At 33.5% G+C, this 14838-nt stretch overlaps 1 pseudogene; it reads right to left on the bottom strand.

The window, feature by feature from the left end:
• Positions 1-1030: 1030 nt before the first annotated feature.
• LOC145291825 (U2 spliceosomal RNA) lies at positions 1031-1190 on the bottom strand (annotated as a pseudogene).
• Between the last annotated feature and the right edge of the window lie 13648 nt (positions 1191-14838).

Genomic DNA, 14838 nt, shown 5'->3' with positions numbered 1-14838 from the left:
TGCGAGAAAAATAAAAACACCATTTGATAAATTAATACCAAAGCAAGCAGTCGTATATAAAACGACACACACACATCACGTAAAAGGTTTAAACCTGGTGATCAGGTATATTTTAAATGTTTTAAAAATAATATGTTATATTGGGAGTCTGGTACGGTAGATAAACGTATCGGCGACTTAGTCTACATGATAAAAGGTCCAAAAGGGATACACAAAAGACACCAAAATCAATTGAGAAACGTCATAGGAAGGACAACAAACATGACAAACCTGAGGAACAGGAAGATCTAATTGATATAGTATACAAAACGTTTAATAGTGAACCACCATAGACCATACCCGAACCGAGGAGATCGGGAAGGAAAAGAAAGGCTATAGACCCAATGATAATGAACCCCAAAAGGAAAAGATATTGAAATCTACACGACTTCAAATCTTGGGAGGGGAGTGTTGTGGAGACGCCCACTGATTAGCATACGTGGGTGAACAAGATATAGATAAAGGTATCAAGTCAGCGATACCGGAGAGCTGTGTTGGAACGCCGGATAGGCAAGACGCACGTGCCGGTTGCTCCATGAAAGACTTTAACACGCCCTCTGCCGGACAATCCTCCAATTGCAGTACAACTATTGATACAGACACAACACACACACACACACACACACACACACACACACACACACACACACACACACACATATATATATATATATATACTAGCAAAACAAGCCATTAGTCGTCTGCTCTGTGTAATGAATGAATGCGTGAATGTGGGATTGACATGCAATTCTTAAAGATAAACTAAAATGACCGAAAAATAGGCTGAAATGACTTAAATAAATAAAAAGTAAATTACTTAGAATGACTTTAATGAACTTAAAGATTAATTGAATGACGTTAAGAATGACTTTAATGCTTAAAAATAACTTGAATCCTTCAAAAACAACTTGAATGATCTGGAGAATTACTTGAATGGCTTTGAGACTGACTGGTTGTAAAGTGGGTGATCAGTTTACATTAAATTAATACAAAAAAGTGATCCCCCCACTTTATACCACAAAAATTATTTGATTCAGGAAATTTGAAACATTATATTAGCTATGTGGCCAAGGAAAAGTTACAAACATAAGTACAGCATGTAGTAAGAACAGATACTACACTTTGATCTTAGCCAAAAGGCCAAAAGCTGGAATTATTTGCTCCCCGACCGAGCAAATTAGGCACAAGGCCGATTTTTAATGTGAGGAGTGAAGGGGAAATGGAGAACAACTCGCCGGGGAGAAGGAGAGCTGGATAGTGACAATTGGTATGAAGGGTTGCCCCTACAGTGACCAAGGTCTTATATGTTGGGTTGGTATTTATTTGCTCCCCCACCGAGCAAATTAGTCACAAGGCCGATTTTTAATGTGAGAAGTGAAGGGGAAATCAGGACGAACTCCCCGGGGAGTAGGGGAGCTGGATAGTGATAATTGGTATGAAGGGTTGCCCCTACATTGACCAAGGTCTTATATGTGGAGTTGCCCCCACATATGGTCTTAGCTTGCAGTATCTGCCGGAACAGATACTAAACTTTGATCTTAGTCAAAAGGTCAAGAAATGCTGTATTTATTTGCTCCCCCACCGTGCAAATTAGGCACAAGGCCGATTTTTAATGTGAGGAATGAAGGGGAAATGGGAACCAACTCCCCGAGGAGTAGGGGAGCTGGATAGTGACAATTGGTATGAAGGGTTGCCCTTACATTGCCCAAGGTCTTATATGTGGAGTTGATTCCACATATGGTCATTGCTTGCAATATCTGCCGGAACAGATACTACACTTTGATCCTGTTTATATAGTTTATTTCCGTAATGAAAACATTTTTCAATTAAATAATGAGAAATTAAAAAAAAGTAAAAGCAAAAAATTAAAATTTGTAAACAAACTTAGGCACAAGGCCATAAGTGGGATGGGGAGTGTTGCAGGGTCTTTGTTACTAAAGTGAAGATGGAGTCTTTGGCGACTTTACTCTTGACTCTTTACTCTTGACATTCACCAAAACACCTCATTCACTCTATGGACTCTAAACTAACTAATGAAAACCCCAGCCCGTGTCCAAAAGGCAAAGAGCTAAAGGAGCTAAGAACAGCATCTATCAACAACAGACCTTTGATCTTAACAAAAAAAAGCCAAGCACAAAAGTGTTACGGACAGACCGACCGACCGACCGACCGACGGAGTCACTTATAGAGTCGCTTGCACGCCACTAAAAACACTTGTAAACGTTTTTTTTTTATTTTTAAATTCTTTATTTCCATACTTTGTGGACCAGGCGCGTACGCAGACCCCAAATTTTAATGAATCATCATTATGCCAGATCAAACGTACCCATTCCTGTGCCTCGATACATCTATCATTATATGTGATCAGTTTTCTATAATAGTCAACCATATAGGAGCCTATTCGTGACCAGACACACACACAGACGTTCAGCTTTATATTATAGATATATATGTATATATCGCATTCTGAAAATGCTCTTACTAATTGCTCGCTAGGTTAATATGGTAGATGGCTTCGTCCTAGCAACTATAAAATTCCTCCTTGTGAGACACCGGCTTAGGTTCTCGTTGGTTTGATGGCCACACAGCTTGTCCGGGACAAAGGAGGTTCATGCCATACCCTGGTTTCGCCGCGGTTTGTTTGATCCGTGTTAGTTTATAAAGTTTATTTTGTGTGGAGCAGTTGCTCAAATTACGTAGTACTCGCCCCGCATGCAAGAAATTCGGGTTCCGAATCCCGCGTTCGGATGTGATGAGCCCAAATTAGGGCGAAATTCGAGTCTTGGACTTCCGATTCGTATGCTGTCATGATTCTTGTGAGCTGCGACCTTGTTTGGCTGTGGAAATAAGTATATAGTCTCTTACATTCTGAAAATTCTCCCTTTCTCTCCCTCTCTCTCCCTCTTTATATATATATATATATATATAAATATATATATATATATATATATATATATATATATATATATATATATATATATATATATAAATTCACTTGTAATCTCTTTTTTAAAAGATGAAATCTTCCGATCGCCGAAGACAAGATTCAAGCTAGGGCACAAACGACAGAGTTTTATAATTATAAAGATTATTGATTGTTTTTTTTATTATTACTAAATTTTTGGACAAATATCAAAGAACTCATAAAATCACGAATGAATGGTCGAATTTTTATAGGACATTTATTATATCTGAATATGATATTCGATTTTAGCTTTATTGTTAACATAGAAATTATGTGTTTTTTTCTTACCTCTTGGTGGGCAAATTATTTTTTTACAAATGACTTGACCATTACGCTGGCAGACGCACCGATTGCAACCGTCTAAAAATCTGTCTCCGATGTTGTAACCTTTTCCTTTATGCCAACAACCTGGAGTGAAAACAATGACCAAAATACAAAAAAAAATAAAATAATAATGTTCTCATAAACATTTCTTAATGGATTTATTCACGTTCTTTTCTTGTTTCTCAAATAACATTACTATATCCTAATACAAATCAACCATCTTTCTAATTCACAGTAATACTCACGGATGGATATGAACTCTACAAGACACAAAAATCATAAAATGAAAACAGAGAGAGAAAAAAAAGAAAAGACGCACATAATTCAAAGCCATTTCCGCCTTGCAAGCAATTCAATGAAATGTTGAATAAAAAATACAATCATGAACTTCTTTGCAAAAAATACAAAAATCCTTCAATGCTAATTCAGGGCCGTTTATGCTAAATAAAAGCATGCTATTATATGCGTTAATATATTCTGTGAATTAATTCACTATAGTAATAAAATATTGATTAAATATACTGAATGTGTTTATACACCCTTAAGCCATTTATATTGGTTAGGGAATCGATATTAAACTAATATTCGTTAGGTTGTGTGTTTCTATAGAAGACGGAAATTACACGTAAATACGTCCCTTAACTTGACAAATAGAACAATTTCATAATTCGAATCGTCTAAATAACTATCTGTTTCCGACTATAATTACCGTAATCATATTATTATTTACTGAAATCAATAAGTAGTATATTTATATACAATGGAATGTAAAAATACTTTGCCAGTTATAATATTCTGACTGTATTAGCAAACCTATTGTTAAACGAAAAAGAAGTGTATTTCACAAACATTAAATCTTGGTGTGGAAGAATTTAACAGATAACGAGTAATACATTCTCCAACAACCTTTCAATGTAAACAAAAACAAAACAAACATTGACCAGGGATCAATATTAAAATCTACAAAAAATGATAAGAAATAAAAAAAATAGTTTAACGAACAACCCAGTTCAATATGTGTCAAACATCACTAACTAAACAGATTTTGACTTTAATTTATACATAATATATTATAATTTTATATCTAATAAACTCTTACACAGGATGATCCACTTTTCTATTTCATAGTTTAAAGTTAGGTTTTCGCTTCTGTTTCATTATTTATATAGTTGAGTTCCATTTTATATTTTGTGAATTTTTCAGTAGTGTAGCGGAATTTCACTAAATTACAACAAAAATAAAATGGCATTAGGTTTGAAGATGTCTGGTTCCTTTTGCTGTGATCGAAGCATATTTTGCAAATATGTAGCCAAATAATGTTTGCATTCCCTAGCAACAAAACTCGTCCAATCAGATTACCCGTGGACGAAGCATGTGGCGAAAACACTAACACCGCAATGGAAATCAAGTTAGTTTTAGATGACCTTCCAAGACGGAACACGTTTCACCCTAAGTCGATCACATCTTAAAAACATATTTTAAAAAACGTAAAGGGAACCGAAGGGTTCGCTTTATAAACATATGTTTTGTAGATTACATTTGAACAGAGAACACGCCTCATTTCAAGGTTACCGCCTTGTAAAAAAACCCGACACCATTCGGTGTAAAAATGTATTTTCATGAAGTTTAAGCAAAGAAAGTAGAGTCAGTAGCGGCTCTATCGAAACCAGAAATTGTCCTGTCTTCAAAAGGAAAAAGACGGAGGTCGATTCATATTTGGCACTATCTATTTGTTAGTCGGCAATTCGGCAAAACCAGAAAGACATACAGCCGTGGTTAGAAAATCATGAATTCTCCGTTATCTGTGGATATATATAGATACATACATACATACATACACACACACACACACGTACGTATATATATATATATATATATATATATATATATATATACAGGGTGGCCGAAAAGTCCCAGGACACTGGCCGAAAAGTCCCAAGGTCAAGTTTCTGGTATTAGATACGAAACCATTGATCAGCTAAAGCATGCGATTATTGCAGCTTTTGCTAGCGTATCAAGGAATTCTCTACAAAAAAAATGGCACAAAGAACCTGGAGGCGAATGGAATTGTGCAAGAACAACGAGGGCCAACATACTGATCCCCTAGACCACTAAATTACTCTAGTTGTTTTCTGCTTTGTTTCTAATAAAGTTCTCTTTTTTTGTTGAATATATATGCTTTCTGTGTGTTTCATTAAAAAATACTGTGTTTTATTAAAAATACATGTATAGTGTCCTGGGACTTTTCGGCCACCCTATATATATATATATATATATATATATATATATATATATATATATATATATATAATTATTAAATACCCACATACACTATTGTTTTATCCTTTCGGGAATCATCAGTAAAGGGTGTCACGATTAACGCCAGTCGAGAGACTCGAACGCCGGCAACAGAAGCCATGTCTGGCTTCATTAGCATGGACTCGAAGCATTCGGCTACCGTCAACCGCGATAGATACAATTGAAATTTTAAACATATATTCTCATTGAATGCTTTATTAGATCAATTCAAAATAATTTTACCATTTAACACATACAAAAAAATATATATTCAAAATTAATTACATCTTTTTAAAGGGAATAGATAAATAAAATAGAGGAAATAAGAGTAGAAACAATTAAAGAGTATGAGATTGTAATAGCTGGGTGCCGTGTTAATCCTTGTATAGAGTAGGTTAATGTGGCCAGAGTCTGAGCTTATTAAATACATCCACAGTGTGGGCAGATTCCAATTTTTGTAGAGCATTCTTTTGAGTATGGAAGATTCAAGTTTCATTCCACCTCATTTTTCAGTGGTATAGTCCCTGAATTAAGTGTCCACTAAAAGTTATTCTCAATTGTAGATTGAAAATATAAATTAAAAACCTGTGTAATATTTTTGATAAAAATTTAGGATAGTTGGAAAATTTTTTTCAAATCAGATATTTTAAGGGGTGGATTTAAAATAGAGATACAATAAGATAATGTCAAAATATATGAGGATGAAATTATAAAATATATATACATGTATATACGGTATGTTTTGAGCATTTTTTTTCGTGTCCCTAATTACATCATGTTATTTTTTTAAAAATCAATTTAACATTATATAATCAGCTCTTAATACTGCAATATTTTAAGTTATAAATCTATTTTAGTTTTTACTAGAGTATCTTGTGTTTTTCTTTTCTAGTTTTAACAACTAGTCCGTTTACTTTTCTATGTTTAATCTTAACCATATTAATTTTCATGCTAGCATTTTTCCATGCAATATATGTATATATATATATATGTGTGTGTGTGATTGTGTGTGTGTGTGTGTTGTCATTGCTTACTTATTTCTGTATATATTATCTATTATTTATAATTAACGGTTCCTGTACCGCGTTTAATTCTATACTAGGTCTTCCTAGTAATTGGTTGTTGCTCATCATATGTGCTGCTTCTTTGGTTGTCTTACTCTCCATCGTTTTTTTTTTCTGTCTATAACTTTACTTCACCCCATACTGGTAGATAGATTGGCTTTTCCCTCAAGATATTCCTGAAGCAAGGGTCAGAGGTTACCTCGACCGAAGCGTTGTGAAATGGCACTCAAGATATGAAAGGTATTCCAAAGAGTCCAAATAATACGCATTGCAAAATAGTGTTAATTAAAACAAAAACGTATTGAGTATTATCAGTCGCTCTATAAAAAATCATAATAATTTCTCATAGATATAGTGATTTTTACAAAATAAATACGAACAACCAAACAACTGGAAGTAGATTTAATTAAAAAACTAAAGGTTTGAGTATTATGTGTCAGCTTACATGTTTTACAAGAATAATGAGCAACTTGTGTCAACTAAACTCTCTCATTTTCGTCCTTGCTTGTTTTGGAATAATTGAAATCTAATTGATTGCTTGGGCGAAGTAAACCAAAGTTTTCCTCGTCATCAATATTATTAATAATAATCTTCCTGATGTCAATCAAGCATAATTTGAATGAAAATTAAAAACAAAAGTTTAAAAAAAAACACAGAGAGTCGTCTATTAATTAGCGAAATGTCAATATATCTTAGTATTACGAGGCGACGTCAATCAGTTACTATACTTTTTTGTACAGGCATTAAAAAGTGTCGTAGATTCTTGAAAATTCAATGTGTTATTGCTAAACCTGTTATGAGATGACTGACCAATTTTTATAATTTCAAGTTCAAATGAACAGCTATAGCAAGAATTGGAATACACACTACTAATGCCTGATTGTCACAGCTGGTGGATATCAAAAATGCGAGCTGGACGTGGTGTCACTTTGGAAGGAAGATATGCAATAAAATTCTGTTTTAAACTTAGAAAAATACCACATATAGAATGCTTTAGACTGCTTTTGGACCATCTTGTATGAGTCGAGCATCAGTTTTTGAGTGGCATAAGAGACTCAAGGAAGGCAGGAAGTCTGTAAGGGATAATGAAAGGAGTAATAATTGTAAAGTAATAAAGTGATAATTTGATTGGCTAAATAAAACATTTCATGTATAAGGACCGTTGTGTGTCTATAGAGACAATAAGTGCGCAGTTTGATATCAGTGTGGGAACTGTATACACAATTATTCGCGAGGAACAGAAGATGCAGTAGTTTGTCCCAAGGGTGTTCCATCCTTTTCACAGACTATTTGACAAAGATGAGCATCGAGACAGTTTCTCACCCTCTCTATAGTCCAGACCTTGCTTTCTGTGACATTTTGTAATTTCCTAAGCGCAAGAAAAACCTTAGAAACTGTCGTTATGAGACAATTGAGAGGACGAAAGACACTGTGACGAGGCTCATTGACACGCTCACACAAGAGGAATTCCATGGGGGATATTCCAGAATTGTTAGAACGACACACAACAAGTGCACTGCAGTCGGAGGAGATTACTTCGAAGCGAACTAGAGTTTAATGCGAGTACTATCAATAAAAGTGGGAAAAAAATCGTAAATAAATTAATAAATAATACTCATCTCAATAATGAATTCCCAATATATATATATATATATATATATATATATATATATATATATATATATATATATATATATATATAATCAAATGTGGTTTTCACAGCGTGTCGGTTGATGTAGCGTTCTACTTTCCCAAATTCCCTAGTTCGACAAAATACACCTGAAGATGGTCGGAGGTTACATTGACCAAAGCGTTGTGAAAAATGACACTCAAGATAAGAGCAGTAGTCTGGAGAATCCAATAATATGAATAACCAATTCTCATCTCAAAAATTCAGAAACGCAATAATCAAATAGAAATCTTAAAAAGGAATGCCAATCGACCTTTTACAAATTTATCATTACGTACTAAGATGAAAATGTAATTCAGTACCTGCATTGTTTTTTTTAAGTCCACCAACCTAAAAGAAACGGTATGAAACTGACGCTGGTTTTATCATGAAGGTGAGCATGTCTGGTAAATAAACAAAGGCAAATAAACTGGAGAATAAATCTTGTGTTTTAATGAGATATTTTTTTTATCTCGAATCATAATTTTCGTAATTATTTTCACTAGCGAGACCTATGGAAATTCCACAGCGGACTTTCTTATGTAATATATTGATGTTGGCATTCTGTGGCTGTTCAGCAGATAGCCTGGTCGTAAAATACGCTCAAATATGATATTTTTATTCATGCAGATTTCGTATATATTATTATAAAATCAATTTTCTATCGATTCTTATATATTATAAAGTTGTGATTAAAAAATCGATATGACTTAGGTGCATCAGCTTGATTTGAAACCGAAACCAAAACATTATATATATATATATATATATATATATATATATATATATTCATCTACATACAGTACTGTCACGTTGTATCACAACTCATCAGTGCGGCAAGACTAGTACCTTTACCCTAGCTGGTGGTTGAACATACAACTATCGCGTTGATAGTCGGCATGTCTACGCAGCGAGGAGCGGTACATGTAAATAACCTTAACAAATGTCCATTTAAATAAACACTCGCCCATCGATTTTACAGTACTCGAGCTGCTTATTATTAACAAACAAACAGTAAACCTTTCTTTATAACCAATAAATTGAGTGCTATCAGCTATAATCGAAACTGAAACCAAAACCTATGAAGAATTCTTGGTAAAATTATTTATTACAAGAAATGGAAAGTCATAACAATCAAACGATAATAACCCAGACGAAAAAAATGTAAGCGTAATACACAAAATATCACACACTATCTTATTAATATATAGATTGTCAATGTAAAGGTTAATTGTACTTACGCTTTTTTGGACAACTTTTTTTGGTACAACCGACTTTACCGTCAAGATTGCATACGCATTTATTGCACTTGTCCCAGAAAATGTCTTCATATTTGTACCATTTTATTTTGTAATAACATCCTGGACAGAAAATTAAAATTACGAAACATTTAGAATTTTATAAATTATCTTTTGGATTTTATTTAAATTTTTTTGTTATTTTTAATTTCCCCAATAACAATGTTAATTCCTAATAAAAATAAGATCACTTTATATAAAAAAAACGAAAGGAAATTAAGCAAAGTAAAATTGCAAAAATACGCACTGCGCGAATAGTTCGCAGTATTTTTTCAAATGATCAAGCCCTCCGCATTCTTGTCTAAAGATCCTTTATAAATAGTGATTAGGATGCAATCATGGTCATTGTCGCTAAAAAATATGACACCTAAGCAAAATCGGCCCAGTATCCGTGCAAAATCTTTCAAAAAGTAAATTTTAGACACAAAATTGTATAGGTAATGTAAAACTAGTAATTGACAAACGGAATGTAAGCCGTGTCTATCGTAGCGGAACGAAGGAATAACTGTGGTGACTTAATTGTGAAGGGATATCTACGAACGTTAAAAAGCAAATATCTCTAATTGATGCTATTTCTAATTAGATGCCACATTTTTTCCTTTTGTGCTTTGTTGAGATTCATTCACATATTTAAACTCAAAATATTTTCAAACCAATGTTCAAGGTGCGAGTAGTAAGGTTTGACTTTTGACTGTTTACGTTGTTAGCATTTTTCATTTCAAGTCGGCTTACTATTTTCACATTGTTATGTTTTTTAGCTTAGAAATGATTTTGATTGGTAGGAAAAGTTCACGTTTCTGTGAAAAATTTCTTGCTTTGGGGATTGAGGACGAACGCGAATTCAAACAAAACAGAGAAAAGGGGTAAGAAATTATAGCCGTAGCACTTTACGATTAAGTCGCCACATTGTAGCATTACTAAGGAAGTGATGCATATCAAAATTAAGGATTACTTTATGATAAGTAAATAAGAAAATAATTTCTGAATGCAAATAAACATTTCGAGGTGTAATATTATTAGAATAAAGTGTAACGAAACAAAAACTGAAATCTATATATATAAAAGCGAAAATGTGTGTATGTATGTATGTTCGCTTTTTATGTATGTCTGCAAAAGTTTTTTTTCCGGCGGGTTCTCGAGGCCGTCGCTCATTTTAAAAACTTTTTATATGCTGTCTAAATGATAATATCTTCGAGTTAACAACGGGGGTCGCCTGTCTATTTAATTTGCCCGACTTTGAAACGTTAAATATTCGACATTTTCGGATCGCCACGTGTTGCTTTCGTTTTTCGGTATAAAAAACGCGAAACGCGATTCGAATCTCTGGCCAACGGTCAGTGGTCTCCAGAAAGCGATGTAACGTTCAGTCAATGTCGGCTTATCATCACCATATCAGACGGTTGCTTTCATTTCGAGACGATACACTCCCCTAATAAACGGGAGAGCTGGTTTTCCCCAAAGTCAAGTAAAAACAAACAAACCGGGTTACTGAGCTTATTAAAAACTGTCCCGCAGAAAATGTTAACTGCTGAATGGCTATTGCTTACGTCGTCGTAACGCTCGCACAAAATGTTAACTCTACGAGTTCCACTTGATGTTATTTAGTGCGGGCACCTGTCAATTCTCGAGCGGTTAACGTGTCATGTTTTTTTCACATTTTATTTTCCAACTTCGCCTCAGCTCCCCCCCCCCCGTGTTTCCTTGTGATGTAAGAGCACACACACCTGGAAACACCCGGGAAACGCCGGGTACCCTCGCTTGGATAATATAAAACGTAGTAATTGGAAAGCATAACGAAAAGCGAAATTTAAACGAGAAAACCAGGAAACTTGAAAAACGAAATGAAAACGAACAATTTCATCCACAGCTGTTAAAAAGTTAACAAAACGAAAAGTTGATGAACGTCGCCGCTTAGGAAATCAATAGGAAAACCTGCTGATCGAAACAAAGCGTTAGGTATCGAGTTGTTTTAGACGCCATTTTGAATGTTGTGTTTAAAAGCGGCGAATAATTCCTAATGTTTGTTAATGAAAGAATTATCAATGCAATATGTAATCGATGTTTCAATGGACATAACTGAAGAATATCCACTTTTGTTTTTACTAATGAAAGTTCTCGATTAATTGAATCATGGAATGTACGTAAAACCGTTTTGAAACTAATATATATATATTTAAAACAAATGTCAGATATACATACTATTAAATTTAGAAATTCTTTGATATATATATATATATATATATATATATATATATATATATATATATATATATATTCTGTTCGAAATGGCAAAGTGAACGCAAGGCTTTCATATGAACAAAATAGCAAACGAGAGCATGAAATTTTGTTCCCTGATTGATTTTAATCCAGAAACATATTTTTCTGGCTATGTTACGCATACGAAGTCAGTTTTGATTATATTCTTTTGTGGTTCACTTTTCGTAAAGAACAGGTTTGAAGATGTTCTATTAATGCTTAAGCATTTCAGATAAGCGGATAAATTAATGAAAAAGTATGACTGCAAAAAATTACAACTTTTAATATATTTTATTTACCAAAAACTAGATATCATTGCCTGAAATACAGGTTGCATTTGAGATATATTCTGTGCGGGGAAATAAAGATCCTCTATCTTCAAAGATATTACATTAAGCATCCTTAACAAAAATCTATCAGGAAACTGAAAATCAATTTTAAATCATTTCAATGTATGTTTTAAAAATAATCAATTTTTATTGGGTTCTTTTTAATTGGAGGAACTACTATAAGATTTTTGACGCTTTTGATCGACTTGTATATTCTTAACGTTGTTCATCTTGTAATCATTACAGGCACTTCATTCGAATTAGGAAAGTTATGTTCCAAGGAGTACAGTGTATTGTTTGATTCATATCACTTTCAACAAATTTAAGAAGCATCATCAATAATAAATTTGTCATTCAATATGATTCTATTCTTTGCAAACCTCTAGCTCATTTCAACAAGAGTGTATTGCATTTAAAGATAGCTAAAGGATAATATATAAAACAAGCAAACTGAAATCATCATCATCATCATCAGCAGCAGCATCACGCAATCCTTCATAGCTGAAGATGACTAGTCAAGATCTCGGTGCTTTATCTTACGGTTTGTAGCATTCTACGCTCAGTGTAGAAAGTTTCCCCACAAGTATTGCATGGGTAGTTACCAAGGTTGTGCCTTTGGTAATGCTTTTGTTCAAATCTGGCCTTTATTTTGCCTCTGTTTCTGCCTTTTCATTTGTGAAAGATTCTGCGCCAACAACTTCGGTCTGCTGCTAGCTCTTCCCAATTTTCCGTGTTCATATTCATTGCCTTTAGGTGATGCTTTGTCGCATCTTTGTAGCAGCGTGTTTGCCCATTAATCTTTCTGTGCCAATGTTCCAATCCTCCATTCAATAGGATTTTTGGGATGTGATTGTTTTCTATTTTGGCCACATGCCAAGCCCATCACAGTTGTGTGATGGCGAGTACGGCTTCTATGCTGTCCACGTTGGCTCTGTTGGATACTTCAACATTTGGTATAAGATCGTTCCATTAAAATTTAATAATGTTGCATTGCTTTCAACTTCTAAAATCACATCCATAAACCCCCATCCAGACAGATAAGAGGTAGTTAGAGACGCCCTAGATTGCATATTCATTAAGTAATATGTTTTAGACGATAAATGACCACCAATTTTGAAATGTTTCAAAATAAATATATGATAATATTCAAATTTATGAGCATGTTTAATAAATATCAAAATGCTGATCGATTTGGAGATAGCTCGTAGATGTAATAAGATATTGATTATCTGAATATGATTTTAAGATTTATGTTTACCGTCAATACATTACAGTAAGTTTATTTACCTTTTGGTGGACAAGCTTTTCTTGTACAACTGACTTTACCCTTACGACGACAGACGCAGTCATTGCAATCGTCTTTAAATTTTTCTCCATGCTTGTAACCTTTTCCTTTGTGCCAGCAGTCTACGTATAAAACAAAGATAATAAATTACAAGACACAAATAGAATTTTGTACGATTTTCTTAATGAATTTATTGGCGTTCTTTATATTTTCCATATGACAATATTACATCCCAATGAAAATAAGATCTCGTTCTAATCACGTTAACAAACGTAACCACATATAAACAAACATGGAAAAAATATTAAAAAATTTTTATAAAAAAAACCAACAACAACAATCCATTTATTTAGATCAATCTATTACTAGCTGACCGTATAATGTTTATTTTAGTTGGTTATTTAAAAATAACTATTTCATATATACATTGGTATATTCCTTTGAGTCTTTTTTTTTACTTTTTCGTCAGTAACATGATAAATGGTGATTACAGTCATAATAGTCAATAATTCTCAAAATGTTATTATATTCAATATATATTTTATATTTCATGCGAAATCAATGTTTCACGCTATTATTTATATGATCCATGCTTAGTTGGCAGTTGCTAGCTGATGAGCGGATATGCTACAAAACAAATAACATAAAATGTATTGTATTTTATTATTTACGGACAAAAACTAAGATAATGAACGTAATCAAAATTTTATATATAATAGGTTGAGAAGAAAGTTCTTGTGGAATTTCTAATTTTAATATCAAATGATGTATTTTTAAATAAGGTTCGCTACGATACGTTTAAATTTATATATCATTTTGAAGAGCGTTTTTCGTTTAATTTTCAATCATTTAAAAACAATTATGTCTTCTATTCAGAACGTTGAATACGAGGTTGAATAAACAGCAAATTTGCACAATTTGCTTATTTTAATTCAAGCTAGGCCGAAAAGCTGCTGAAACAGCTCTCGATATCTACGAATCGTTTCGCCCAGGAACCACTACTGAACACACAGCATAATGGTGGTTTAAGAAATTTCGTGGCGGTGACGAGAGTCTTGAAGAAGATGATGAGCTTAGTGGTCGACCATCGGATGTTTACAACGATCATTTTAAGAGCGTTAGTTGAGGCCAATCCGCGCAAAACTGGTCCAGAATTTGCTTCTGAATTTGATTTCATGTATATGACGATTTACAATCACTTGAGAGATATTGTAAAAACTACAAAAACACTTGATAAATGGGTACTTCATGAGTTGAACGACAACCAAACGAAATTCTGTTATGCAGTGGCATCTTCTTTTTTTTACATAA

Source organism: Euprymna scolopes, chromosome 12 (genome assembly GCF_053919585.1).
Source record: "Euprymna scolopes isolate OS-2025 chromosome 12, ASM5391958v1, whole genome shotgun sequence".
In the NCBI taxonomy this organism is placed as follows: Eukaryota; Metazoa; Mollusca; class Cephalopoda; order Sepiida; family Sepiolidae; genus Euprymna; species Euprymna scolopes.
This window is presented reverse-complemented; position numbering and strand designations above follow the sequence as displayed.